This window comes from Callithrix jacchus, chromosome 5 (genome assembly GCF_049354715.1).
Source record: "Callithrix jacchus isolate 240 chromosome 5, calJac240_pri, whole genome shotgun sequence".
Taxonomy (NCBI): Eukaryota; Metazoa; Chordata; class Mammalia; order Primates; family Cebidae; genus Callithrix; species Callithrix jacchus.
In genome coordinates this window covers 20,737,808-20,762,700 of record NC_133506.1, presented here as the reverse complement: position 1 = coordinate 20,762,700, position 24,893 = coordinate 20,737,808, and the positions used below count along the sequence as shown (strand labels likewise).

At 42.5% G+C, this 24,893-nt stretch overlaps 1 protein-coding gene across 19 annotated transcripts in view; it reads left to right on the top strand.

Moving 5' to 3' along the window:
• The first annotated feature begins 14,920 nt into the window (after positions 1 to 14,920).
• TASP1 (taspase 1) overlaps positions 14,921 to 24,893 on the top strand; it is a 248,642-nt gene continuing 238,669 nt past the window's right edge. For 7 of the 19 annotated variants that reach the window (XR_013535125.1, XM_078371373.1, XM_054255223.2 and 4 more), the window contains exons 1-2: positions 14,921 to 14,959; positions 24,465 to 24,570. The gene's annotated coding sequence lies outside the window, so the exon portion shown is untranslated. Of the gene's footprint in view, positions 15,057 to 16,119; positions 16,179 to 23,605; positions 23,781 to 24,464; positions 24,571 to 24,893 lie in introns of all 19 variants that reach the window. The other 12 variants (XR_013535126.1, XM_035298384.3, XM_078371367.1 and 9 more) reach the window with 7 other exon arrangements.

Below are 24,893 nucleotides of genomic sequence, written 5' to 3'. Positions count from 1 at the left end.
GCCACCGCACCCGGCCAGAAACCCCATCTTTAAAAAAAAAAAAAAAAAAAATTTCCATTTTGTTGTTTCTAGGAATATTTTGGACTTTTTGGTCCAAATTCTACTACATTTGTAGAATTGGACCAGAAAAATGCAGTTGATCACCTATTAGATTCAAATGTCCCCTTGTCAGTTATGGTATTAATTTGGTTTAATATTGATGCTTTGGACATTATTCATGGCATAGTTAAAAAGAAACCCATAAAAATAAAATTTGAAGCATATGTTCTCCAGTTCCTTTCTGAATTAATATCTCAACAATTAAAGAAAAAGTTACAGAAAATAAAATAAACTGAAGATGCCCATTTTCTCATTATTTTGGAATCACTGAGGGCAGAATGGGAAGGTTAAGACATTTCTCTTACAAAATTTTAACTTAATCTGGCTTCCACTGAGGGTAGGTCAAAAAGGCACTTGAAAGCAATGCAAAGTGTTGGTTTTGGATCATTTTAATGCTAAAACACATATTTAAACCATTTACACAAAATAAACTAACAATTATTTGGCTAAAGTGTTAAAACAGCTGCATAAAAAGCCATGCGTTGTTTGGGATGTAATTTGAGCCTGTTCTTTGGGCAAGCAAAATCTGTGAAAGCCTAGTATGTTTCTGTTTAGGACCAGCTTGCTTCTGCAGGCTTATGGGGCTTCTGTGTATCCAAACTACTCTTAGAGCTGTTTCTCCAGAGAGTGACTAGCAGTTGCTTATAGCCATTACTGGAGATAGTGAAAAAAAAAAAAAAAAAAAAAAGAGAGTGACTGGCAGGGTTACTGAGATATCACTTGGCCAGCAGAGGTACAAACAGAACAAAGACCTTTCCTAGCAATCTGAGGGATCTCCCTCAAGCCTGGAAAGAAACTAAAATCTTAAGTTCCTTCAAGAAAAATTCCAGGCACCTAGCCAGCCCTGAGAAGTAAATAAGCAGCTAGATAAGCAAGAAGTAACAGTAGCTTAAAACAATAGCCAAGGAAGGTAGAATCACAGGATTTTTGGTTTCCTATAGAAAGTAAAGGTAATATCTTTATTTTGTTTTTATTTTTTTGAAATGGAGTCTTGCTTTGTTGCCCAGGCTGGAGTGCAATGGCACAATCTAGGCTCACTGCAACCTCCACCCCCCAGGTTCAAGCCATTCTCCTGCCTCAGCTTCCTGAGTAGCTGGGACTACAGGTATACCACACCAAGCCAAACTAATTTTTTGTATTTTTAGTAGAGAGGGGGGTTTCACCATGCTTGCCAGGCTGGTCTCAAACTCCTGACCTCAAGTGATCCACCTGCCTCAGATTCCCAGAGTGTTGGGATTAAAGGTGTGAACCACCACACCCAGCCTAAAGGTAACATCTTAACTTATGTCCCTGAGTTGTTTTTTTAAGAAATCCAGACCCCCATCAATGGACCCACTAACACGAAGACCTCAGGAAAGGGAGAACTGATGGCTGAACTCTGACTGCTGTTTTTTGTTCTAAATTTATTCCTGAGGTGTCTGGAGAAGGTCACATCCACAAGCCAGGGCTGGATTCTTTTTCTGCTGACTCCAAATTTTTAAACAAAGCTTTTCTTCCTTAATCAACTGCAAATCAGAAAATCTTTGAATCTACCTATGACCTAGAAGCTCCTGCTTCAAGATATCCTGCCGTTTTCAGGCCAAACCAATATGCACCCTCCACTGTGGGGATTGCTCCTGAGAAGGGCCCTTGACAGGACCCTTGCCATCATGAGTTTGAGCCCATACACATTTCTCCTCTCCTGGAGGCTGTTGAGCTCAGGGAAAGGAGGAAGTCTGGTTGCACTGATTTTATAAACATCAATCTTTGCCTCTGACATTTGCAACAGAGTGGCTGAGCTCAGGCCTTGTGGTCCAATGAGACATTGTATGGATAGACATTGTGTGCCTCCTAGTTCCTTCTCTGCACAATAACTCTATGACTTTGTTTACCTCTGCTAACTCAATCATATTGTTTGCATATGATCCTATAACAATAGGCAATTAGAATGACATTTGGAAAGGTCCAGCTATATCTTGTTAACGATCTTACTTGCTTGTTTAACTGATTTTAGAAAAACACGTTTAGATTTATGACCCCCTTTTTCAAACTTTATTGTCCCTTCACTGTATACCCTATGATTAAGAGTCATACTTTCTGTACCCCTTTTCTTGTGATTTATGTTCTTGATTTTATTTCAAGATACAATGGAATGTACGTCACTCCTTAAACACTGAAAGGTATATAACCTGTAGTTTGCACAAATAAACTTGCTGTCTTGGCACTTCTTGCTCCGGCATTGCCTGGCAGTCCTCCAGACCCCACTCTCTATCTATCTTTTCTTCTGTGCACTCCCTCTTCCAGGTTAAGAACACTTGAGTGGTGCTGAGGCTTTCCGCTGGTCGGAAGCCCCCCAGCAGATGTGCCGGACCCCCACACTCCATGTATTGTTTTATGATACTGCCTGTAATTTCTGCTTTCCTGAAATTTACCTCTACCTTTAAAAATGCTTACTAATCATCCAGGAGATTGGGTCTTAAGCATGAGCTGCCCAGATTCTCCTTAGTTGGTGCCCTGTAAATAAACACGCTCCTTTCTCCCACTGCAAACCTCAATGTGGATGTTTGGCCTTACTGTGCCAGGCAGGCCGACCCCACTTTGGTTTGATAACAGATGTAAGGATTCAACTCACTTAGAAACTGCAGTGACTGATTGTTAAATATGCCACATGTTCTTGCAATCATTATTATTATTTTTATTTCTTTTTCTTTTTTTTTGGCAAAAACTGCATATTACTTGCAATTATTATTGTTATTTTTTGAGACAGAGTCTTTTTTTTTTTTGAGACAGAGTCTTGCTTTGTCGCCAGGTGCCAGGCTGGAGTGCAATGGCGCAATCTCGGCTCAATGCAACCTCCGCCTCCCGGGTTCAAGCAATTCTCCTGCCTCAGCCTCCTGAGTAGCTGGGACTACAGGCAAGCGCCACCACAGCCACACCCAGCTAATTTTTGTATTTTAGTAGAGACGCGATTTCACCATGTTGGTCAGAATGGTCTCCATCTCCTGACCTGTGATCCACCCACCTCGGGCTCCCAAAGTGCCGGGATTACAGGCGTGAGCCACTGCGCCCTGCGAGACAGTCTTGCTGTGTTGCCCAGGCTGGAGTACAGTCACAAGATCTCTGCTCATTGCAACCTCTGCCTCCCGGGTTCAAACTATTCTGCCTCAGCCTCCTGAGTAGCTGGGATTATAGGCATGTGGTACCATGCCTGGCAAATGTTTGTATTTTTAATAGAGATGGGGGGCAGGGGGGTTCACCATGCTGGCCAGGATGGTCTCGAACTCCTGATCTTGTGATGCTCCCACCTCAGCCTCCCAAAGTGCTGGGATTACAGGTGTGAGCCATTGTGCCTGGCCTGTTCTTGGAATTATAACGAGGTTGTTGCTGATAATGGTGATAATCATGATGAGGAGGAGATGAGAGATACATTGCCAAGGTTCTTTTCTTTTCCTTTCTCTCTCTCTCTCTCTCTCTCTCTCTCTTTCTTTCTTTCTCTTGCTTGCCTGCTTGCTTGCTTTTTTTGAGATGGAGTATCACTCTATTGCCTAGGCTGGAGTGCAATGGCACAATCTCAGCTCACTACAACCTATGGCTCCCAGGTTCAAGCGATCCTCCTGCCTCAACCTCTCAAGTAGCTGGGATTACAGGTGCATGTCACCACGCCTGGCTAATTTTGTATTTTTAGTAGAGATGCAGTTTCATCATGTTGGCCAGACTGGTCTTGAACTCCAGACCTCAGGTGGTCCACTTGCCTCGGCCTCCCAAAGTTAACAGGTGTAAGCCACAACGCCCTGCCCTTTTTGCTGTTGCCAGAGCACCCTGGGACCTTTGTACTTGCTTTTCTTTCTGCCAGAAACTTGTTCCTCCAGATCAGGACAGGCCTGTTTTCTTTCTTCATTGGGTGTAACATTACAAACATCACCTCTTGTATGAGGCCTTCTCTGGTCTGATCAAATACTGTTTTCTCTGACACACAGATGTGCTCCATGACATCACTCTGCTTTATTTTCTTCATACTATTCATCACTAACAAAAACCTTCTTGTCCACTTATGTTTTTACTCATATACTGTGGGTCTCCTCTAGGCTCACCACCACCATTTAGGGAGGCCCTGACTCAACAGCCCAGTCCTCTTCCTTTCCTAATTGTGACTCCATCCTCTCCTGAAGGGCCCTTCTACATGCCTGGGGACAAGCCAGTTTGCTCATCCAAGCTCCACCCAACATACAGCCATACCTAAGAAGGCTGAGGCATGGCACAACAGAAAGTGAGCTAGTTGCAATTTAGTTGGAAATTCATTTAAAAAAAAAATAGATACGGCCAGGCACTGTGGCTTATGCCTATAATCCCAGTACTTTGGAAGGCTGAGGTGGGTAGATCACCTGAGGCCAGGAGTTCAAGACCAGCCTGGCCAACATGGCAAAACCCGGTCTCTACTAAAAATACAAAAAAAACAAAAAATTAGCTGGGTGTGGTTGTGGGTGCCTGTAATCCTGAGATCGTGCCATTGCACTCCAGCCTGGGCAAGAGAGCAAGACTCCATCTCAAAAAAAAAATATATGTTTATTATAAAACAATTTTAATTTTTAAAAAAAGATACATTTACAGCTGGGTAGAGGAATGGCTGGGTGGATAGGTGATAAAGCAAGTATAGTTAAATGTAAATGGTAGAATCTAGGTGGTAGGTATATAGGTGTTTGCTTTTTTTTTGAGATGGAGTCTTGCTCTGTCACCCAGGCTGGAGTGCAATGGTGTGATCTTGTCTCACTGCAACCTCTGCCTCCCGTGTTCAAGTGATTCTCCTGCCTCAGCCTTCCAAGTAGCTGGGACTACAGGTGCCTGCCATCATACCTGGCTAATTTTGTATTTTTAGTAGAGACGGGGTTTTGCCATGTTGACCAGGCTGGTCTTGAACTCCTGATCTCACGTGATCTGCTTGTCTTGGCCTCCCAAACTGTTGGGATTACAGACAGGCATGAGCCACCATGCCTGGCCTGCTTTTCTCACTTTCAAATTTTCAGCATGTTTGAAAATATTCATCACACAAATGTGGAAGAAACATAAAAGAACTGGTTTGGAAGTCAGGAGATGTATGACCGAATGCCACCTCTGCTACTCACTCACCAAGCGGGCTTGGACAAATTCCAAACACTGTGAGAATCAGGTTCCTAATACTAAAAACAAGGGTTTGACTATGTATTTGTAAGGAGTCTTTTGATTGAAAGTGACAGAAAGCCATCCTAAACTATCTGAGAGTGGCCGGGCATGGTGGCCTGGTGGCTCCAGCACTTTGAGAGGCCAGGATGAGAGAATTACTTGAGGCCAGAAATTTGAGATCAAAACTACCTGAGAGAGAGAGAGGAAGAGGGAATGAGAGATTAGTGAACATAGCTGGGAGGAAAGGGGCTTCAAACAAGGCCATTTTAAATGTCTCCTTGGCCAGGCATGGTGGCTCACGCCTGTAATCCAAGCACTTTGGGAGGCTGGGGCGGGTGGATCACAAGGTCAGGAGTTTGAGACCAGTCTGGCAAAGATGGTGAAACCCCATTTCTACTAAAAATACAAAAATTAGCTGGGCGTGGTGGCAGGTGCCTGTAATCCCAGCTACTTGGGAGGCTGAGGCAAAGGACTGCTTGAACCTGGGAGGTGGAGGTTGCAGTGAGCCGAGATCACGCCACTGCATTTCAGCACCAGTGACAGAGACTCGGTCAAAAAAAAAAGGAGATGCAGGTAAGTTACCGTGGTCCAAGTGACTGTTGTTATTGAGAACAAAAGGGAAGAGTTGCTGGAGGGAGATAAGGAAACAGATGCTAGGCTCTCTAATAATGTTTTGCAAGTGCTAATAAGACTGCTGTGCACATAATAGATGCTCAGAAAATATTTGTTAAATGAAAGAATGTATAGAATTTATAAAATGATAAATTATTTAAGATATTAATAATAGCCGGGTGCGGTGGCTCAAGCCTGTAATCCCAGCACTTTGGGAGGCCAAGGCGGGTGGATCATGAGGTCAAGAGATCGAGACCATCCTGGTCAACATGGTGAAACCCCATCTCTACTAAAAATACAAAAAAATAGCTGGGCATGGTGGTGCGTGCCTGTAACCCCAGCTACTCAGGAGGCTGAGGCAGGAGAATTGCCTGAACCCAGGAGGCGGAGGTTGCGGTGAGCCGAGATCGCGCCATTGCACTCCAGCCTGGGTAACAAGAGCAAAACTCCGTCTCAAAAAAAAAAAAAAGATATTAATAATAAGAAAGTTCTTTAGTGATCAGCTAAGTTTAATGCCTTCATTTTACTGAAGAAAGAAAATGAAGCCCAAAGGGGCTAAGCGATAGTCCCAAAAACATGTGATTACTTCTACAACTCAGCCATCCTGATCTTCCATACTACATCCCCATCTCTCTTAAAAGCAATCTTGTATCAGGCCAGGAGCAGAGGTTCACACCTGTAATCCTAGCATTTTGGAGGCTGAGGCAGATGGATCACTTGAGGTCAGGAATTTGAGACCAGCCTGGCCAACATCATGAAATCTCATTTCTATCAAAAATACAAAAATCAGCCAGGCATGGTGGCACGCATCTGTCATCCCAGCTACTGTGGAGGCTGAGGCAAGAGAATTGCTTGAACCCAAGAGGCAGAGGTTGCAGTGAGCTGAGATCGCACCACTGCACTCCAGCCTGGGCGACAGAGAGAGACTCCATCAAAAAAAAAAAAAAAAGGATTCTCATATCAAACAAATTTCCTTTGCCCCTAACTCTCAATAGATTCACCATCAGCCAATGCCACCCCACGTAACCATCAGCTAATACTACCTCTGTTAGCAAAAAGAAAATAGAAGCTTTACAAAGAAAAAGAAAAAAAATCCTACCTTTGTTTAATTGTTATTCTAATGGATTCCGCACAGGGAGGCTCTCCTAATAGAAAAGAAGACAGATCTGTTGGCTGCCCCTACAACCAGGCTGTGGATAAAATGTGTTTGTACAGCTGGATTGTCCAGAAGAATCCAGGGCTGAAAACATTCAGTGAGCAAGCTGATCGCAGGCGACAGCTAGGAGCATCTGTTTCTCATTAGAGACAGTGGGCTACAATAATGGTGTCCTCTGACCTCTGAGTCCAGCTTCCCTGGGGGCCTGGGTGTGTTCCCAGGTCTCAAAGTGATGACAGCCAATTCACTTGCTAACACATCCTAAGGGTACCCATGGGTTAGAAGGCTCTAGTAAAAGATTCAGAGGTAAAGCTCAGAATTAAGATTGGGTGGGTGAAGTTTTTTATGTTCAACTCCAAAAGCACACTTAAATTCTGTAGCAAAAACTGTCAGAAAGAACAGCTTATTCATTTCCCTTTTCTACTTTCTTCCTTCCTTCTTTCCTTCCTCTCTCTGTCCTTCCCTCCTCCCTCCCTTCCTCCTTCCCTCTCTTCCTCCTTCCCTCTCTTTTAACTAAGCAAGAGTATTGAAGAGTGCCACTCAATTTCTGTAGAAAAGCAAAATATTAGGCTGGGCGCAGTGGCTCACATCTATAATTCTGGTGCCTAGAGAGGCCAAAACGGGTGGCTCACCTGAGGTTGGAGTTCGAGACCAATCTGATCAACATTGAGAAACCCCGTCTCTACTAAAAAATACAAAATTAGGCCGGGTGCGGTGGCTCATGCCTGTAATCTAAGCACTTTGGAGGCCAAGGTGGGTGGATCACCTGAGGTCGGGAGTTCAAGACCAGCCTGACCAACATGGTGAAACCCGTCTTAAAAAAGAAAGAAAGAAAAGCAAAATAACGCCACTCCTACATAATGCTATTCTCTACAGCAGTTAGTTACATCAGCCAACATCTTGAAAAAACACCTTGAGTTATGCATGCAAATGGGTTTCATATAAATCAATATTAGATGTTGCCGGTAACCAAAAGATATGACTGGATAAAGGATTCCAGTCTAAATTTGGGTTCCCGTGAATACAAACCCCTAGATAGGAGTGCAGGTGCAGGGAGTTTTTTGGGAGGTGATTGCAGACAGCAAAGTGAGAGGTTATGAAGAGTAAGGCAGATAGGAAGGAAAAGCCAGTGTCAGGATACTTCATCCTTGGGATCTCGGAGTATCCCAAGAACTCCGAGAAGTTCACAGTTTGCCTCTCAGAACTGGCCTAAAGGACTTCAGGCTGGACCATTTAAATCTCCTCTTTGGTTGAGGGTATACATCTCGCTTGGTGGGCGTTCAGTTTCACATGCCCCCATGTTATGCTTGGGCATTGGAGCTGGCTCTGGGACAGAAAGCAGAAGACAGGGAAGCTGACGGTGCAGTCTGGAGCTGCCTGCCAGGGCTGAGATTAGAGGTAGCCAAGTAGCTGCAATCTGGGCACCAGAAGCATCTGCTAACAAAGTCTGAGCAGCCAGAATAAACTCAGATAAATTGTAGACTAACTGGTGACTGGAACGTGGAATTTCATTCAAAAAGAAGGAAGAGTGAATCAATGCTGTAAACTTCATTGTTGTCTTATTTTAACAAATTAAAAATTTTTTCCATAATGGGCCAAGTGTGGTGGCTCATGCCTGTTATCCCAGCACTTTGGGAGGCCAAAGCAGGTGGACCACCTGAGGTCAGGAGTTCGAGACCAGTCTAGCCAACGTGATGAAAACCCATCTCTGCTAAAAATAAGAAAATTAGCCAGGTGTGATGGCACATTCCTGTAATCCCAGCTACTCGGGAGGCTGTGGCAGAATTGCTTGAACCTGGGAGATGAAGGTTGCAGTGAGCCGAGATCCCGCCACTGCTCTCCAGCCTGAGCAACAGAGTGAGACTCTATCTTAAAAAAAAAAAATTCCATAATAAAATGTTTTTCAAAAGTTAGTGTAGGGCTGGGTGTGGTGGCTCATGCCTATAATTCCAGCACTTTGGGAGGTCAAGGTGGGAGTTCCACTGGATCCCAGGAGTTTAAGACCCACCTGGGCAATATAGTAAGACATCATCTCTAAAAAGTAAAATACAATAAAAAATTTAAAACGTTAGTTGAGTATACAAGTTGCATCCCTTCAGTGTTATCCTCACACTTAAGAGAAACATAGAAATAGAAGCTAAATACATTTTTTCCTAAGTACTACCAGTACTATCAATACTTAGGTAGTACATTTTTTCCTAAGTACTACCAGTACTATCAATACTTAGGTAGTACATTTTTTCCTAAGTACTACCAGTACTATCAATACTTAGGTATACTCTTATTCACCAAGATCATAAAGGATAGAGAAATATTGTTAGTTTTTTGTTTTGTTTTTGAGACGGAGTTTTGCTCTTGTTGCCCAGGCTGGAGTGCAATGGCGTTATCTTGGCTCACCACAACCTCTGCCTCCTGGGTTCTAGTGATTCTCCTGCCTGAGCCTCCTGAGAAGCTGGGGTTAGGTATGCGCCACCACACCTGGCTAATTTTGTATTTTTAGTAGAGATGGGGTTTCTCCATGTTGGTCAGACTGGTCTCAAACTCCTGACCTCAGGTGACCTGCCCACCTCAGCCTCCTGAAGTGCTGGGATTACAGGTTCAAGCCATTGCACCCAGATGTTAGTTCTAAACTATATAAAATAACAATGATTAATAATTCCAAACAAATAATATATTTTTAAGTTTGGTGAAACTTTATTATTCACTGACATAGATATGTAGCATATAGGCAGTTTTTTTTTTTTTTTTTGAGACAGAATCTGGTCTGTTGCCCAGCCTGGAGTGCAGTGGTGTGATCTTGGCTCATTGCAACCTCTGCCTCCCGGGTTCAAGTGATTCTCCTGCCTTAGCCTCCCGAGTAGCTGGACTACAGACATGTGCCACTGTGCCAGACTAATTTTTTGTATTTTTAGTAGAAAAGAAGTTAACTATGTTAACCAGATGTTCTTAATGTCCTGACGTTGTGATCTGCCCACCTCAGCTTCCCAAAGTGCTGGGATTACAGGCGTGAGCCACTGCACCTAGCCCCGACTTTTTTTTTTTTTTTAATGGATATTATATGGAGTGGGGGAAACCCTGCCTTGTCCTCTTATTTTAGATAAAGTTATACCCAAAGCATCGTGGACAATGAGCATCTGTTGTTTTGCAGGCTGGCATCCATGTTTCTTTCCTTCTTTCTTTCTTTTTTCTTTTTTGTTCTCAGTCTATCAATGAGACTTTCTTTTTTTTTTTTTTTTAGATGGAGTTTTCGCTGTTGTTACCTAGACTGGAGTGCAATGGCACAATCTCGGCTCACTGCAACCTCCATCTTCTGGGTTCAAGCAATTCTCCTGCCTCAGCCTCCCAAGTAGCTGGGACTACAGGCGCACACCACCATGCCCAGCTAATTTTTGTATTTTTAGTAGAGATGGGGTTTCACCTTTTTGACCAGGATGGTCTTGATCTCTTGACCTTGTGATCCACCTGCCTCGGCCTCCCAAAGTGCTGGGATTATAGGTGTGAGCCACCACGCACGCCCGGCCGAGACTTTCTTTTTTCTTTAGATGGAGTTTCACTCTTAACACTGGGATTACAGGCATGTGCCACCATGCCAGACTAATTTTGTATTTTTAGTAGAGATGGGGTTTCACCATGCTGGCCAGGCTGGTCTCAAACTCCTGACCTCAAGTGACCCACCCACTTTGGAAGTGTTGGGATTATAGGCGTGAGCCACCGCACCTGGTCCATGCTTCTTTTCTTGGAAATAGTTTCTTGATTTTCTTCTCCCATTTTATGCGGTTTTAGTGGGAGTATGAGTTCGGAGATGGTGTCCTCTCTTGGACAAGGTGCAAACACATGATTCAATTATGCCATAACATATTTTTTAGCTTGGAATTTGAGCAGGAAGACAAAAGTATGAGAAACACATAAAGTTGATTTATCCTGTGGCTGTACCTTGAAAACATGTCCATTAGTACTTGCTAGCTAGAACTTCTGGTTCCTGTCTTTTCTGAGAGTCTTCTTTTTTATTTTGTGAGCTACTCTCATCTTTTTAATACATTCAGGTTTTAAACAAAACCTGAATTTGTTTGTTTGTTTTTGTTTAGTAACCAAAGGGGATCTTGGGGACATGCAACCATTGAACCTTTACTGAGTATAGCAGTTTGTCTCCAAGAATGCCACCATTAATTCCTTGCCTCCCTATAGGCACATGCCACTCTGCCCATCAAAAGGTGGCCTTGGTCAGGCACATGGCTCACACCTGTAAGTCCAGCACTTTGGGAGACCAAGGCAGGAGGATCATTTGAGGTCAGGAATTCGAGACCAGCCTGGAGAAAATGATGAAACCCTGTCTCTACTAAAATATAAAAATTAGCTGGGTGTGGTGGTGTGCACCTGTAATCCCAGCTACTTGGGAGGCTGAGGCAGGAGAATCACTTGAACCCGGGAAACGGAGGTTGCAGTGAGCGAAGATCATGCCATTGCACTCCAGCCTGGTCAACAGAGCAAGACTCTGTCTCAATACTAATACTAGTACTAATACTAATACTAATACTAATACTAATACTAATACTAATAACCATCTATGACAAACCCATAGATAACATATTGAATGGATAAAAGCTAGAAGCATTCCCCTTGAAAACCAGAACAAAACAAGGATGCTACTTTCACCACTCGGTCTCAGAACAGAAAAGCTAACATTTATTGATTACTTATTATGGGCCTGATACTTTTTTAAGTAAGTGGCAGGGCTCAGATTGAAACTCAGATTCTCTTGGTTCTAGAATCCTTTTTCTTAACCTCTACACTATTGCTGTTTATCTTTTATTGACTTATGCATTAAGCACTTTTTTCTTTTTTTTTTAATCCAGTTTCTGTGGAACTATGTCTTTTTTTTCTTTTCTTTTCTTTCTTTCTTTCCTTTTTTTTTTTGAGACGGAGTTTCGCTCTTGTTACCCAGGCTGGAGTGCAATGGCGCGATCTCGGCTCACCGCAACCTCCGCCTCCTGGGTTCAGCCAATTCTTCTGCCTCAGCCTCCCGAGTAGCTGGGATTACAGGCATGCGCCACCATGCCCAGCTAATTTTTTGTATTTTTAGTAGAGACGGGTTTTCACCATGTTGACCAGGATGGTCTCTATCTCTTGACCTCGTGATCCACCCGCCTCGGCCTCCCAAAGTGCTGGGATTACAAGCTTGAGCCACCGCGCCTGGCCTTTTTTTTCTTATTCAAACCATTTAACATAGGTTCCTACATTCTCTTTCAAATCTAAAATTCTTTTTTTTAATAGATATATTTCACAATAGCCTTTGTTGTTGTTGTTGATAGAGTCTTGCTCTGTCGCCCAGGCTGGAGTGCAGTGGTGCGATCTCGGCTCACGGCAACCTCCACCTCCCAGGTTCAAGCGATTCTCCTGCCTCAGCCTCTGGAGTAGCTGGGACTACAGGCGCACGCCACCATGGCTCAGCTAATTCATTGTATTTTTAGTAGAGACGGGGTTTTGCCAGGTTGCCCAGGCTTGTCTCAAACTCCTGACCTCAGGTGATTTGCCCGCCTCAGCCTCCCAAAGTGTTGGGATCACAGGTGAGCCACCGCACCCAGCCTATTTCAAAATATCAACTTTTTTATACACAAAATCTTTTCTAAAGTTTTTGCTTACAGAGAAGAATATTAGCAAAAACAGTACAAAAATTATTAAATATGGATTTGGGATTACTAGCTGTTGAGCAATCTTTTCTATTCTTTTTATTTTTTTGGATGGAGTCTCTCTCTGTCCCCCAGGCTGGAGTGCAATGGCACGATCTCAGCTCACTGCAACCTCCGATTCCCAGGTTCAAGCGATTCTCCTGTCTCAGCCTCCCAAGTAGCTGGGACTACAGGTAAGCACCACGCCCAGCTAATTTTTGTATTTTTCGTAGAGACGGGTTTTCACTGTGTTAGCCAGGATGGTCTGGATCTCCTGATCCAGTGATCCGCCCGCCTCTGCTCCCCAAGTGCTCGGATTACAGGTGTGAGCTACCGTGCCTGGCTGAGCAATCTTTTCTTTACAATGAATACATTTTAATCCAGGAATCTCAGAGTAGGAATCAGCTCCAAGGACTCTTCCCCCTCTTAGCCACAAACTGCCTTCCTGGCTTTTTTCCTTGATTGCTCCTCTCTCGTCTGAGGAGCTGGTTCCTTCACCCTCTCCACCGAATTTCTACAGATTGCCTGAGGAGAGTCGCGGAGAGTCGCTTTAGATCAGTGGTTCTCAAATTTTAGGTGCATCAGATTGTTAACACAGATTGCAAGCCTTGCTAACACAGAACACTGGGCTCTAAACCCAGTTTCTGATTTAGTTAAGTATGAGGTGGGGCCTAAGAATATGCATTTTTCACCAGGCGAGGTGGCTGACGCCTGTAATCCCAACACTGGGAGGCTGAGGCGGGCGGATCATCTGAGTTCGAGGCCAGCCTGGCCAACATGGTGAAACCCCGTCTGTATTAAAAATACAAAAATTAGCTGGGAGTGGTGACCCACGTCTGTAATCCCAGCTACTCGGGAGGCTGAGGCAGGAGAATTGCTTGAACCCGAGATAGAGGTTGCAGTGAGAGGTTGCAGTAGACCGTGTTACTGCACTCCAGCCTGGGCGACAGGGACTCCGTCTCAAAAACAAACAAACAAACAAAAAAAAACTCCATTTTTTTTTGTAAGAGCCCAGGTGATGCCAGCTGGCTGGTCTGGGGACCACACTGAGAAATACTGCTCAAATCCTTCCAATCTCTGCTTTCCCAAAGCAGGCTAAAGGTGGTTACATGTGAAAGGATACATGGTAATAGTTAACAAAGAAACATTAAAATGATTACATAAATGTTACTGGGTTTTGGTCTTAGATCCCAGCGATAAAATTAAGACCGCCAACTCTTTCCTTTCCCCTAGGGCAAGCAAGGCTTGTGCCCCAACTCCTGCAAGCAATCCAGGCAGAACCTGTTTTTCCTACCGTTTAAGAGTGCTGTAAAGATTGAAAGGAAGTAAGCTATTAAGCGACGCCTAGATAAATGATGGTCATTTAAATTTCATTTAGTATGACAGTATAGCCAAACCACTCAGATACAATAATATCTTGCTGGCTTATTCAGGGCGGGGCGGGGTGGGGGGGGAGGGGGACACAGAAGCAGGGAGAGAGAGAGAGAGGAGAGAGAAGAGAGAGAGGAGAGAGGAAGAGAGGAGAGAGAGGAGAAAGAGAGAGAGAGGAGAGAGAGGAGAGTGAGAGAGGAGAGAGAAGAGAGAGGAGAGAGAGGAGAAAGAGGAAAGAGAAGAGAGGAGAAAGAAAGAGGAGAGAGGAGAGAAGAGAGAGAGGAGAGAAAGAGGAGAGAGGGAGGAAGAGGGGAGAGAGACAGAGGGGAGAGAGGAGAGAGGAGAGAAAGGAGAGAGAGGAGAGGGGAGAGAGGAGAGAAGGAGAGAGGGAGAGAGAAAAGAGAGAGGGAGAGGGGAAAGAGGAGAGAGGAGAGAAAGAGGAGAGAGGAGAGGGGAGAGAAGGAGAGAGGGAGAGGGAAGAGAGGAGAGGGAGAGGGGAGAGAGAGGAGAGGAAAGAGGAGAGAGGAGAGAGAGAGAGGGGAGAGAGAGGGGGGGGAGAGAGAGAGAGAGAGAGAGAGAGGAGAGAGAGAGAGAGAGAGAGAGAGAGAGAGAGAGAGAGAGAGAGAGAGAGAGAGAGAGAGAGAGAGAGAGAGAGAGAGAGAGAGAGAGAGAGAGAAGGTGGCAAAAGCGCATGCGCAATTCTGAATTAAGCCCCAGGTGGAGCTCGTGCTGCACCTCTGAGGCCAGGTGAGCCGCTCCTTAGCGGGGGGGTGGAGTCAGAGCCGAGAGTGGGAGCCTGCTTCCGGCCACGTGGTACCGTGTACAACCAATGGGAAGACTTCATGTCACCCCCGCTTCCTCACCCTGGCAACGGGCGGGTGACTACTTCCGGTGCGGTGAGGGCTCGGGGCTGACGCGGGTGAGTGTCCCTCTTTCTCACGCTGTCCGCGCCGCTGCTGCCTCTGCGCTGCTGCCTCTGTGTGGGCCCCGTACGCTCGCTGGGACGTCCTCTCCGGGTTCGAGAGGGGGCGGCGCGCAGGACACCCCCTGACCGGGGCGGGGCTAAAGGAGGGTGCTAGGATGTCCCTAGTCCCCTGGTCTTGGTCCCTCTTGGCGGCCCCGTCTTCCCCCTTCCCAGCCTTATCTTCGGCTTAGCGTCCTCGTGGCCACCGGGGAAGAACTGTCTGTATGTGGGGAGTTCTCGCAGTCCCTCACCTACTTTGCAGTCTCGGTCTGGAGATGTCTCAGAGTCCGAGGTTCTCAGAGAACCGAGAACGTGCGCCTTGTTCTGGCGTGGCGGGTTGGGGGCAAGGTAGCTGCTTACTTAATTATAGAGGCCTGGTGAGAGTCCCGCGGGTCGTTAGTGTTTACTACTGAGGTATAGGAGGAAGAGGAGGAGGAGGAAAGGACCGAGAAGATGGAGTAACTGGAGAGCAGGGGGAGAAGCAGGAGCTGGACGTGTCCTGGAAATCGAGGGCATCATGTTTCCGGAAGGGGGGAGTTCAACTTTCCTGTCTTCTGTAGGGGAGGAGAGGGAAAGGTATTTTAGGGACCATTAGATTGCTGTATTATTATTATTATTATTTATTGGCTAAGGAATTTTTGTGTATATTCTTGGGAGTTTAATAATTTATCTTTTTGTTGTAAATAATTTTTTCTCCACTTACAACAAGTAGTGCTTATTAAGGAATATCTGGAAAATGCAGAAGTAGTTATGAAGAGATCACCTAGTTCTGCCAAGCCAGCATTTTGATCTTTTTTCTAATATTTTATTCATATTAACCTATTTATTATGATAGTGTATGTGTATAAAATACGGTTATAACTAAGAAGCACAGTTATGTACATTGTATCCATTGCACGGATAGATTGTCTTTTTTCCTCTTGAGAAAGTCTTATTAAGGTATTCATACACCAGAAAATTTATTCCTTTAAATTGTAAATTTCAGTGGTTTTTCTCATATTCACAAAGTTACACACCCATCACCACTATATACTTTCAGAACATTTTCATTACCCTCAAAAGAAATCCTGTACTCATGACAGTCACTACATTAGATTCTCCCGTTTCTCTTCCAGGACTTGCAACCACTAATCTACTTTCTGTGTCTATGGATTTTCCTATACTGGCATTTCATGTAGGTGGAATCATAGAATATATGGCCTCACTTGTCTCATGTCTTTCAGTTAGTATGTTTTCAAGGTTCATCAATGTTTGTGTATCATTATTTCCTTCTTTTTTGTGGATGGGTAATGTTCCAGTGTATGAATATACCACATTTTGCTTAACCATCATCAATCGATGGACTTGGGGTTGTTTCCACTTTTTGGCTATTTTGAATAACTCTGCTATAAACATCTGTGTACAAGTTTTTGTATGGTTGTATGTTTTCAGTTCGCTTGGATATATACCCAGAAGTGGAATTGGTGGGTCATATGGTAACTATATTTAACTTTTTGAGTAAGTGACAGATGTTTTCCAAATTGGATGCACCATTTTACATTCCCATCAGCAGGTTATTGGAGTTCTGATTTCTTCATATCCTTGAGAGCACTTGTCTTTCTTTTTGATTATAGGCATCTCAGTGCTTATAAAGTGGTAGCTCATTGTAGTTTTGATTTTCATTTCCCTGATGGCTAATAATGTTGATCATCTTTTAATATGCTTATTGACCCTTTATATATCTTTGGAGAAATGTCTATTTAATTCCTCTGCCCATTTTTAAATTGAATTGTCTTATTTTAAAGTTTTTTTTTGTTTTCTGTATTCTAGATGTAAGACCCTTTCCAGATTAATGATTTACAATATTTTCTTGGATTTTCTCCCATTTTATGGTTGTCCTTTTACTTTCTTGAATGGTATCTTTTGAGGCACAGAACTTTAAAATTTTTGTGTGGCAACTCACATCTGTGATCCTAGAACTTTGGGAGGATGAGGTGGGTGGATTACTTGAGGTCAGGAGTTTGAGACCAGCCTGACTAACATGGTGACACCCTGTCTCTACTAAAAATACAAAAATCAGCTGGGCATGGTGGTGGATGCCTTTAATCCCAGCTACTTGGGAGACTGAGGCATGAGAATCCCTTGAACCCGGGAGGCAGAGGTTGCAGTGAGCTGAGATCAGGCCACTGCACTCCAGCCTGGGCAACAGAGCAAGACTTTGACTCCAAAAAAAAAAAAAAAAAAAGGTTTAAAATGTTGGTGCAGTCTGATTTATCTGTTTCTTTCTTTGCTTGCCTGTGTTTCAATGTCATATCCAAGAAACCATTGCCAAATTTGAGGTCATAAATATTTACCCATGTTTCCTTCTAAGAGTTTTATAGTTTTAGCTCTTACATTTAGGTCTTTAATCTACTTAGTAGGGAGGATATTTAGAATTAATTTTTCTGTATGATGTGAGGTAGGAGTTCAGTTTCATTCTCTTGCATGTGGATATCCAGTTTCTTAGTGTCATTTGATGAAAGGACTGTCCTTTCCTCCATTGAATGGCATTGACACCCTTGTTGAAAATCAGTTGATCATGAAAGTGTAGGTTATTGATTTATGAACCATTTTTCTGCGCTGGACATTTAGGATGCTCCCAGATTTTTGTTCTTCTAAATTATCCTGTGTTATAAAAGGCATAAAACCGGCTGGGTGTGGTGTCTCATGCCTGTAATCCCAGCACTTTGGAGGCCGAGGCGGGCGGATCACGAGGTCAGGAGATCGAGACCATTCTGGCCAACATGGTGAAACCCCATCTCTACTAAATACAAAATACAAAAAAATTAGCCAGTGGTGGTGGTGCGTAGTCCCAGCTACTCAGGAAGCTGAGGCAGGGGAATTGCTTGAACCCGGGTGGTGGAGGATGCTCTGAGCCAAGATCGTGCCACTGCACTCTGCCTGGGCAACAGAGCAAGACTCCATCTAAAAAAAAAAAAATAGCATAAAACCTTTTTTTTTTAGTTATTTTGGTAAAAAATGTTCTCAGAAGTGGAATGACTGGTTCAAAGATGAATTTAAGTATGTCCTGGAGTTCATTTAATGAGGCATTAAACCTTCAATATCTTGATGTGAAAACCAACAACACAAGGCCGGGTGTGATGGCTCATGCCTGTAATCCCAGCCCTTGGGGAGGCTGAGGCAGGCAGATCATTTGAGGTCAGGAGTTTGACACCAGCCTGACCAATATAGTGAAACCACGTCTCTACTAAAAATACAAAAAAAAAAAAAAAAAATGAGCTGGGCATGGTGGCGCACACCTATAATTCCAGCCACTTGGGAGGCTGAGACATGAGAATTGCTTGAACCTGGGAGGCAGAGTTGCAGTGAGGTGACGTCGCGCTACTGCACTCCATCCTGGGTGACAGAGTGAGACTCTGTGTAAAAAAAAAAAACAAAACAAAACAACAGCACAGTTCTTTATTCGTGAGTTGTAATAGCTTAAGGGCTGGATTTCTGTCAAGGCCCTTTGCTGTAAGATGGATGAATTCCATTACTTCCTTTTTCAACTGCTTCTTAAAGAATAAGTGAACCTATGGTGAAAAACTTTAACCCCACACCAATAGGACCTGTGATGGTTTTCAAAATGGTGTAAAGAAAAAAAAATAGTTTCATCATATACAGTAGGAAAATAATATAATCTTTTAGAGAGATGAGGCAAGATTTAGACATTAAATTAGTGCCATGAGAATCCCTGCAGAAAATACAATGTTATAGTCTGTTTCTCAAATTAATGTAAACTCATCTTGGTCTCAGAGATGGCCTACTTAAATTATCTCTTTTTAGTAGATTGTACCAAGTTAAAAAAAAATTGAAATACAAGAGATTATTAGGAGAAGAGTAAGTTTCCTATTCATCCTTGCCCCTCAGTCTGCTAGTTCTCCTTAGAGGCATCTGTGGTAATTTGTGTCTGTATAGACTTGCTTCTACATAGAGTATCTCTGGAAAGATATATGTATTGGCCAGGAGCGGTGGCTTATGCTTGTTATCCCAGCACTTTGGGAGGCTGAGGCAGGTGGATCACGAGGTCAGGAGTTCAAGACCAGTCTGGCCAACAGGGTGAAACCCTGTCTCTACTAAAGATACAAAAAATTAGCCAGGCATGGTGGCATGTGCCTGTAATTCCAGCTACTCAGGAGACTGAGGCAGGAGAATAGTCTGAACCCGGGTGGCAGAGATTGCAGTTAGCTGAGATCGCTCCACTGCACTCCAGCCTGGGCTTCAGTGATAGTCTAAAAGAAAAAAGGATATAATATATATATACACAAAATTATACATTTTGAGGGTCTTGATACTTATGGATAAATTCATTTTGAAATGGTTACATGAGATTATGGTACTGGTACAGTGCTAGTAAGAAAAGTTTCGTTTTTGTTTGTATTTCTTTGAATATTCTTTCTTTAATATTATTGGATGCCTAATTTAAATGTCCTCTTTCATGTATTGCCTGATCATGTCTTTTGGCCTGGTATTTGTTTTGATTAGAGTTACCCTTTATGTGTTTTCTTTTGGCAGCCTTTTTTAGATGGTTTTTGTTACGCTAGCCTGGATTTGGTGAGAAAAGTTAACATTTGCAACATGCTAAGAGAGGTGTATGAGCTGAACAAGAGTTGAGAAAAAGGAAGTTAAATGCTTTAGGGAGAGATCTGTGAGATTTAGAAAGTTGAGAGCAATCCAAAATGAATTTAAGGTGAGATAGAAAGGGATAGTGCTATTGAGAAAAAGGAGTAATGTGGAAAGAACTAGATTTTGGGGAAAGGTGAGCTTGTTTTGGTTAGGCTAAGAGTGAGGTGGACCCAGAGTGAGCTATCCATAAAACTTATGGCTAGAGCTAACACACAAGATAAAGTTAGGAATCATTTGATTTGCTGAGAGGATAGTTTTGAAAGGTTGTGAGTAGATGAAATTGCTGAAGGGTGGCAGGGAGTGGTGGCTCACGCCTGTAATCTCAGAATTCTGGGAGGCTGAGGTGGGTGGATCACCTGAGGTCAGAAGTTCAAGACCAGCTTGGACAACATAGGGAAATCCTGTCTCTACTAAAAATACAAAAATTACCCAGGCATGGTTGCATGTGCCTTTGGTCCTGGCCACTTGGGAGGCTGAGACAGGAGAATCGCTTGAACATGGGAAGCAGAGGTTGCAGTGAGCTGAGGTTGTGCTACTATACTCCAGCCTGGGTGACACAGCGAGACTCTGTCTCAAAAAAAAAAAGGAAAATAAAATAAAATACATTGCTGAAGGAAACATTTGAGATTGGGGTCAGATGTAGGTTATGAAGACCTGGGATAGTATATTTGAATGTTGCCACAGAAGGCAGGTGATCAAGAGAATCAAAGGTTGTTAAGCAGAAGATTAAGAAAAGACCACTGGGTTAAGTATCTTGGAAAAGGTACAACTTATGGGAAGTTTAATAAGATAGAATTCATGTATCAATTTACACGGTTAAAGTGTACAATTCAATGGTATTTAATATATTTACAGAGTTGTACAGCCATCACCAAATTCCAACTTTGGACCATGGCACAATCTTGGCTCGATGCAACCTCTGCCTCGGGTTCAAGCAATTCTTCTGTCTCAGCCTCCTGAGTAGCAGGAATTACAGGTGCCCGCCCCCACACCTGGTGTAAAAATACACTTTTTGTATTTTTGGTAGAGATGGGGTTTTGTTATGTTGGCCAGGCTGGTCTTGAACTCCTGACCTCAGGTGATCCACTCGCCTTGGCCTCCCAAAGAGTTAGGATTACAGGCATGAGCCACCGCGCCCGGCCCTAGAACATTTTTATCTGCACCAAAAGAAACTGCTCCCATTAGTCACTCCCACAGTCCCTCTCCATCACCCTAGCCTGCATCCCTCCAGCTTTAAGCAATCGCAGATCTACCTGCAGCCTTTAGATTTGTTTATTCACAATATGTGTCCTTTTGTATCTGTTTTTTTCCATTGTTTTCTATATTCTTTTTTTTCTTCTTTTTCTTTTTTTGTTTTCTATATTCTTTAATGGCGTAGTGTGTGTCAGCACTGCATTCCTTTTACATATATGGTTGAATAATGTTCCATCGTATGACTACACCACATTTTGTTTATCTGTCATCAGTTGATGGACCTTTGGGTGCTATGAATAATATTGCTATGAATATCCATGTATACATTTTAATGTAGTATATGTTTTTAGTTCTCTTGGGTATATACCTAGAGGTGGAATTCTTGGGTCTTAGCATAACTCTGTTTAACTTTTTGAGTAACAGTTGCAGAGGATAGACCAGTTGCCAGTGTCATTTAGAAATAATAATCATGATGAATTTTAGTATCATTACTAGGAGGAAATTGCAAAATGTCTGTGTTCAAACATCTTACTCAGAAATAAAGCCATTATAAAAATGATGTATAGAGTTGTTTTTTGTTGTCTAAAACTATTATGTGCCTATATTTCTCCTTTCATTGGAAACCTTTTGTTTTGCGTGTTACCTCATAGCTTAGCTGAAGTATTAGACATTTTTCTAAGTACAATTAACCAGTTTCACATGATTTGTAAGAATGATTACATATACAATACTAGTCTTAGCTGTAGAGATCAAATACTATGATTTGCCACTCCCCTGCCCCATTTGGATTTCCTGTAGTTTATGCATCCCAGAAGTTCGATATTCAGAGAAACATGCTTATCCTATTTTGGTTCTTTGGCTTAGCTTATTACCTAGTGTTCCCATAAATGAAAACATGAATAAAAAAATTTTTTTGTAAGTAATTCATTCAGATGGTTCAAATTTGAAAGGTTCAAGGGGGTGAACAGTGAAATTTCTATCCCATCTTTTGCTACTGGTTACCCAAATCTCCTTTGGTAATGAGTATTATATGACTTTTTTTGTTTATCTGTCCAGATTTATACTTTGCATATATATTTAACTATGTTCTCCCCTCCCTCCTGACCATATGGTACTGCAAATACTTCTGTACCATACCTTTAAAAATTAGTTATTTCCATTCCGTTTTTACTTACCAAATATGTTTGAGACTGTTACATATATGTTTATCAGGTTTTATCATTGTTTCTGATGGCTGCTTCACCACTTCCATCAAGACATTTTGGGTCTATATCTTAATTTTGATTGATTTTGCCAAATTGCTGTTGTTGAGTTGTATCAATTTATTTATTTATTATTTTTATTTTTTTGAGACGGAGTTTCGCTCTTGTTACCCAGACTGGAGTGCAATGGCGCAATCTCGGCTCACCGCAACCTCCACCTCCTGGGTTAGGCAATTCTCCTGCTTTAGCCTCCTCAGTAGCTGGGATTACAGGCACGCGCCACTATGCCCAGCTAATTTTTTGTATTTTTTAGTAGAGACGGGGTTTCACCATGTTGATCAGGATGGTCTCGATCTCTCGACCTTGTGATCCACCCACCTCGGCCTCCCAAAGTGCTGGGATTACAGGCTTGAGCCAAGAGTTTTATCAATTTAAAATGCCACTAGCAACTTAATGAGAGCTCCTGTTTTTCTGTACTCTCAAAATGTCATTTTTTGATATTTACCAGTCTAAGTTAACAACTGGTATTTAAGTGTAGTTTTATTTTGCATCTTTCTTTAGAGTGAGATTTAGCATTTTTTGTCTAGTTAAGCTATTACGTAATTTTTCTGCAAACTGAGATTTGTCCATTTGCCCCCTTTTTTTTTTGTTGTTGTTGTTGTTTTTTCTTTTTTTGGCCCTCTTGATTTATTAGATTTCAGATCTTTAATGAGTTCTGAGTTAAACAAAAACTGATGTTGGAGTAGAAGTTGCTTCAGTTCTAATTGAATAAGAAATATTTCAGTAACCATTGGGATTATACTGATAGTTCCTCTAGTTGAGCTCCTTTCCCAGTCCAGTGAAACTTTAGGGCCAGCATTTTTGGAGAGGTTTGTTGAGATTACATGGTTTTCTAAATAAATATATTTCAGATAGTCTCTGAGGGAGGGTAGATTGCTCAAGAAATGGAGTAATAATCACCTTCCACATTTTATTTCTTTTTAGACAATGTTGAGAAGCAATTTTTTAAACTCTCATGTATACTAAAGTGCCTGTTACATCAAACCATATAAAAATGTTGATGTTTTAATTATGCTTGTATTTTTTTTGTTGTTGTTGAGACGGAGTCTCACTCTGTTGCCCAGGCTGGAGTGCAGTGGAACGATCTTGCCTCACTGCAACTTCTGCCTCCTGGGTTCAAGCAATTCTCCTGCTTCAGCCTCCTGAGTAGCTGAGGTTATAGGTGCTCACCACCATACCTGGCTAACTTTTGTATTTTTATTAGAGACGGGGTTTCACCATGTTGGTCAGGCTGGTCTTGAACTCCTGGCCTTGTGATCCACCCGCCTTGGCCTCCCAAATTGCTGGGATTACAGGTGTGAGCCACTGCACCCAGCCATGTATTTTCTTATAAAATAGAAATATTATAATTTTTTATTTATGAAAAAATACCTCAGACGATAGTGAGTCAAAGTAGCTTGAGGTTTCATAATCTGTACTGCTTAGATGTGTTTTCATTTTAGCTGAAGCTCTTAATTTTCCAAAGCCTGAGTTTTCACTCTATGTGTGTTTGTGCTCTTAGACTAATGCGTCCAAGATCATTTCATGGCTGGGCCAAATATGATGGCGTGATACAGACATAATGGCATGTATAGGCTGACAGATGAACCACTATATCCACTTTGTCAACTCATACATGGTTGAATGATAGCCTATTTCAGAGAAATATTGTGAGAAATAACCAAAAGAAAATAAAGGTAATTGAGGCAGATTCTTGTGAAGTCTTAGCAAGAAAAACATGGTTAGGACGACAACCACAAAACAAAGCAAAACCAGGCATTTTAATTTACTATTACTAATAAAAATCAGCACTTTTGTAATAAAATTTTTGTCCTGCATTTATAAATCTATGTAAATATTTTAATACAAGAGTGTGTATGTATAATTTTTAACTATTTGTCTTATAAATAGAATGTTATATAATAAAAATTAAATGGACTCTGTTAAACCAAGAATTAAGGGAATTCAAAAATGCCACATAGCAGTGCTTCTCAGACTATCTCTGTTATAAAAGACAGCAAAAATTTTCAATCCATTGTGGACCAATACTTATGTAAAATATAAACCAAAAACTGCCCAAATACCACCAAAAAACAAACATTCAAAGTTGAAACTTAAAAGCTCAAATCTTTGCTTGATATAGCAGATAGAATTATTAAAAAAACCATGAGGTACTAGAAAAGAATTGTGACAGTTACCCGTATTGTTTATTGAAAATGTGCTTTTAAAGCAGCTAACATATGAATAAAATAATACTCTCTTGTGAGCTGGTAATTAACACTGGGATGCAGACTGTGTTCAGAGTAACCTGCTTTTTTTCCGGAGTAGACAGCTAAATGACTTCTTTATGTTTTCTTTTTCTTTTTTTTTTTTTGACACAGTCACCTAGGCTGGAGTTCAGTGACGCAATCTCGGCTGACTGCAACCTCCACCTCCTGAGTTCAAGCGATTCCCCTACCTTAGCCTCCTGCGTAGCTGGGATTACAGGTGTGTGCCACCACACCAGCTAATTTTTTGTATTTTTAGTAAAGATGAGGTTTCACTGTGTTGACCAGGCTGGTCTTGAACTCCTCACCTCAGGTGATCCACCCACCTTGGCCTCCCAAAGTGCTGAGATTACAGGCATGAGCCACCACGCCTGGCCGCAAGTACTTTTTTATTTTTAATTTTTTTTTGCGACAGAGTCTCGCTCTTGTTGCCCAGGCTGGAGTGTAGTGGCACGATCTTGGCTCACTGCAACCACTGCCTCCCAGTTTTAAGTGATTCTCCTGCCTCAGCCTCCTGAGTCGCTGGGACTACAGGTGTAGTCT